Source organism: Oncorhynchus keta, chromosome 28 (assembly GCF_023373465.1).
Source record: "Oncorhynchus keta strain PuntledgeMale-10-30-2019 chromosome 28, Oket_V2, whole genome shotgun sequence".
Lineage (NCBI taxonomy): Eukaryota > Metazoa > Chordata > Actinopteri > Salmoniformes > Salmonidae > Oncorhynchus > Oncorhynchus keta.
This window is the reverse complement of record NC_068448.1, coordinates 64,304,077-64,309,076: the sequence shown is the minus strand read 5'-3', so window position 1 is coordinate 64,309,076 and position 5,000 is coordinate 64,304,077. Positions and strand designations below refer to the sequence as shown.

General features: G+C 45.8%; 1 protein-coding gene across 3 annotated transcripts in view; it reads right to left on the bottom strand.

The window, feature by feature from the left end:
• The window catches only part of zfhx4 (zinc finger homeobox 4), a 145,791-nt gene that overhangs the window by 19,254 nt on the left and 121,537 nt on the right, over positions 1–5,000 (bottom strand). The window lies entirely within an intron of this gene.

The window sequence follows — 5,000 nt, the reverse complement described above, 5'->3', positions numbered from 1 at the left end:
CTCTCTCTCTTTATCTGTGACTCTTTGTTTAAGAGATCTTGTTCTTGGATATGTGGAGAACAAACAGTACTCTCTTGGTTTGTGTTTAAGCTGCCTCCCCGGAGTCTACTGCTGTGTGTTTTACAATTATCCTCATCGCAGATTGGGCACGGAGATGGACGCACTAAATCTAAATCTCACTTTTTAAGCTGGAAAAGAGCAAAACAAGAGCAGAGCACAACAACAAGCAACCAGACCAGACCAGACCAGGCCAAACCAGACCAGAACAGACCAGGCCAAACCAGACCAGACCAGAACAGACCAGACCAGACCAGACCAGACCAGGCCAAACCAGACCAGAACAGACCAGGCCAAACCAGACCAGAACAGACCAGACCAGACCAGAACAGACCAGGCCAAACCAGACCAGAACAGACCAGGCCAAACCAGACCAGAACAGACCAGACCAGAACAGACCAGACCAGACCAGACCAGACCAGGCCAAACCAGACCAGAACAGACCAGGCCAAACCAGGCCAGGCCAGACTAGACCAGGTCAAACCAGACCAGGCCAGGCCAGGCCATACAAGGCCAGGCAAAACCAGGCCAAACCAAACCAGACCAGGCCAGACCAAACCAAACCAGGCCAGACCAAACCAGGCCAGGCCAGACAAGGCCAGGCCAAACCAGGCCAAACCAAACCAGACCAGGCCAGACCAAACCAGGCCAGACCAAACCAGGCCAGACCAAATCAGACCATGCTGCTGGTAATGATGCTGCTGGTAATACGGGGGTGTAAATGCATTATGATTTGTATTTTTTCACCTTTATTTAACCAGGTAGGCCAGCTGAGAACAAGTTCTCATTCACAACTGCGACTACAACTGTGACAACTGCGACTACAACTGTGACAACTGCGACTCTCATTTACAACTGCATTGACTTTAGTCCCTGCCACTGACATAGAGCTGAGCGAAAGATGACTAGCTCGATGTGCGTGTGAGCTGAGAGATAGATGACTAGCTCGGTGTGTGTGTGTGAGCTGAGAGATAGATGACTAGCTCGGTGTGTGTGTGTGAGCTGAGCGATAGATGACTAGCTCGGTGTGTGTGTGTGAGCTGAGAGATAGATGACTAGCTCGGTGTGCGTGTGAGCTGAGAGATAGTTGACTAGCTCGGTGTGTGTGTGTGAGCTGAGAGATAGATGACTAGCTCGGTGTGTGTGTGTGAGCTGAGAGATAGATGACAAGCTCGGTGTGTGTGTGAGCTGAGAGATAGTTGACTAGCTCGGTGTGTGTGTGTGAGCTGAGAGATAGATGACTAGCTCGGTGTGTGTGTGTGAGCTGAGAGATAGTTGACTAGCTCGATGTGCGTGTGAGCTGAGAGATAGATGACAAGCTCGGTGTGTGTGTGTGAGCTGAGAGATAGTTGACTAGCTCGGTGTGTGTGTGAGCTGAGAGATAGTTGACTAGCTAAACGAATAGCCCTCGCTGTCTCTCTCAGCTCTCCTTCTGCTCCACCGAACCCAACATTATGGAGGTATAGCATGCTGGAGGGAGGGAGAATAAGGTAGAGAGTGAGGCCATGTAATATTCATCTTGGGCATGGATTTCCATCTCATCCATAAACAGGCCATGTGATGTGAGTGGATATTTAGATAAATTCGATGTAGCCAAGCCAAGCAAGGGGACGGCCAGACCAGATGCTGGCTAGCTCCAGGGGATGTTCTTGTTAGCCATTAGAACACAAGGCCTCGCCTCTCTGATCATGCACCACCATTCTTACATTACAAATGGATGCAGATTATATATTTTGTGTGTGTCATTTTTTTCTCTTTTAAATTCCCATTGAGCAAAAAGCATTGTGATGGGGACATACATTGGCCAGGGTCTATCAGGCAAATGATGGATGGAACAAAACAAAATGAAAAAAAGAGAGGGAGAAAACTAATTTAAGGGTTACAAGGATGTGGTGCGATATTAGTAAAACACATACATGCGTGCTGTCTAATCCTGCGCTTATGAAAAATGAATATGTCATTGGAGAGGGCACAAGTACAGGCAAGATTAATACAAGGAGCTTATGAATTACAAGCATGCCAACTGATTTGATTAAAAAATAATCTGGGGTCTAGTCACTGGATGGTTATATTCTCTAATTTATCCTCTCTCACTCACTCTCTCTCCCTCCTCTCGCTCTCTCTCCCCATCTCTCTCATTATCTTTCTTTCTTTCTTTCTTTCTCTCTCTCTCTCTCTCTCTCACCCCTCTCTCTCTCTCATTATCTTTCTTTCTCTCTCATTATCTTTCTCTTTCTCTCTCTCTTTCTATCTCTCATTCTCTCTCTCATTATCATTCTTTCTCTCTGTCTCTCTCAATTCAATTCAATTTGCTTTATTGGCATGACGTAACAATGTACATACTGCCAAAGCTTACTTTGGATACAATGTTAAAATAATAAGAATCAAAATGGTCAACGGGACAACAGTATCAACAATAACCAAGGGTCAAAATGACCATACATTCAACAATAACAATTAGCATACAGTAGAGTACATGTGCAGGTTGATTGGTCTGTCAGACACTGTCCCTCAACTTATGGCAGGCAGCAATGTAGTGCGCTGCCAACCCACAGCTCTCTGCATCTCCCCCAACTGTACGGGTAGTCTATTCTCATCAGAGAGGTATTTGAAACCTTGAATAAGGGTTTCAAATTAGGGGAAATTACACACTCTAATTGTTTAAGATTTTTGACATTTAGTCAGGAAATGCAGCTCCGTCTCAGGTTCTGCTGTTGTGCAGTGGTTGCACAGCCTTTCCTCTACAGGGAACCAGGTTTTCCTGTGTCTACCCTTCTCAGTGGCAAGGCTGTGCTCACTGAGCCTGTACTTTGTCAAGGTTTTTCTAAGGTTTTGATCAGTAACCATGGTCAAATAGTTAACCATGGGGTACTGTCGATTTAGGGCCAGATAGCACTGCATTTTGCTTTGTGCTTGTGTTTGTGTTTCCCAATAAGCAATGTAGTTTATTTTGACTGTGTTGTAATTTATTTTATTCTGATTGATTGGATGTTCTGGTCCTGAAGCTTCAGTGTGTTAGTAGAACAGGTTTGTGAACTCATCCCCAGGACCAGCTGGATGAGGGGACTTTTTTCTTTGCTCAGCTCTTGGCATTGCAGGGCTTGGTAATGATATGAGAGGGGGTCACTGTATTTTAGATGTTTCCAAAACTTAATTGCTCTTTTTAAATGTTTTATTATTAGTGGATATTGGCCTAATTCTGCCCTACATGCATTGTTTGTAGTTTTCCTCTGAACATGTAGGAGAATCTTACAGAACTCTGCATGCAGGGTTTCAATGGGGTGTTTGTCCCATTTGATGAAATCTTGTTTTGCAGGTGGACCCCACACCTCGCTGCCATAAAGTGGACCCCACACCTCGCTGCCATAAAGTGGACCCCACATCTCGCTGCCATAAAGTGGACCCCACACCTCGCTGCCATAAAGTGGACCCCACACCTCGCTGCCATAAAGTTGACCCCACACCTCGCTGCCATAAAGTGGACCCCACACCTCGCTGCCATAAAGTTGACCCCACACCTCGCTGCCATAAAGTGGACCCCACACCTCGCTGCCATAAAGTGGACCCCACACCTCGCTGCCATAAAGTGGACCCCACACCTCGCTGCCATAAAGTTGACCCCACACCTCGCTGCCATAAAGTGGACCCCACACCTCACTGCCATAAAGTGGACCCCACACCTCGCTGCCATAAAGTGGACCCCACACCTCGCTGCCATAAAGTGGACCCCACACCTCGCTGCCATAAAGTGGACCCCACACCTCGCTGCCATAAAGTGGACCCCACACCTCGCTGCCATAAAGTGGACCCCACACCTCGCTGCCATAAAGTGGACCCCACACCTCTCTGCCATAAAGTGGACCCCACACCTCGCTGCCATAAAGTGGACCCCACACCTCGCTGCCATAAAGTGGACCCCACACCTCTCTGCCATAAAGTGGACCCCACACCTCGCTGCCATAAAGTGGACCCCACACCTCGCTGCCATAAAGTGGACCCCACACCTCGCTGCCATAAAGTGTAATTGGTTCAATGACATATTCAATTTGTTTTAGCCAAATTTGAATAGATATTTCAATTAAAACATTTTTTTAATGGCTTTAAGTTCCTTCACTACATCATTAAGGTGTCCAGTTGAGCTTATTTTTAAACTTAAGTAATTGTAGTGTGCACAGTACTCTATATATTTTGTACCAATTGAGAACTTTGGTCTAATTCCCTGAGATCTGGATCTTCTCTGGACAATCATTATTTTAGTATTTTTGGGGGTTTACTGCCAGGGCCCAGGTCTGGCAGTACTGGTCTAGCAGGTCCAGGCTCTGCTGTAGGCCATGTGCTGTGCGTGACAGCAGGCATAGGTCATCTGCGAAGAGTAGGCATTTAGTCTCTGAATTGTGGAGACGAACACCAGGGGCTGAGAATTTTTCTAGAATAGTGGCCAATTCATTGATGTAAATATTGAAGAGTGCAGGGCTCAGATTGCAACCCTGACGAAGGTCCCGCCCCTGGTTAAAGAATTCTGTTCTTTTGCCAATTTTAATGCTGCCCGTATTGCCTCTGTAATTGTTAGGGTCAAATTTGTCTCCGTTTTTAAAGATTGGGGTTATGAGTCCTTGATTCCAGATGTCAGGGAAATAACCTACACTCAGGATCAAATTAAACCGTTTTAATATAGCCAATTGGAATTTTACACTCGTGAGTTTGAGCATCTCATTTAGGATGCCATCAAGTATGCATGCTTTTTTAAATCTGAGGGCCTGAAGTTTCTTATAGAGCTCCTGGTCAGTAATTGGGGAGTCCAATGATTTTGAATGTCCTTTATAGCTTCATGAATTTGAGGTTGTTCTGCGTTTGTGTCAATTTGAATGGTGTTGTAGAGTGTTTTAAAATGGTTTGTCCATATGTAAGAATTTTGTATCGCTAATTCCTCTTTTTCTTTATCA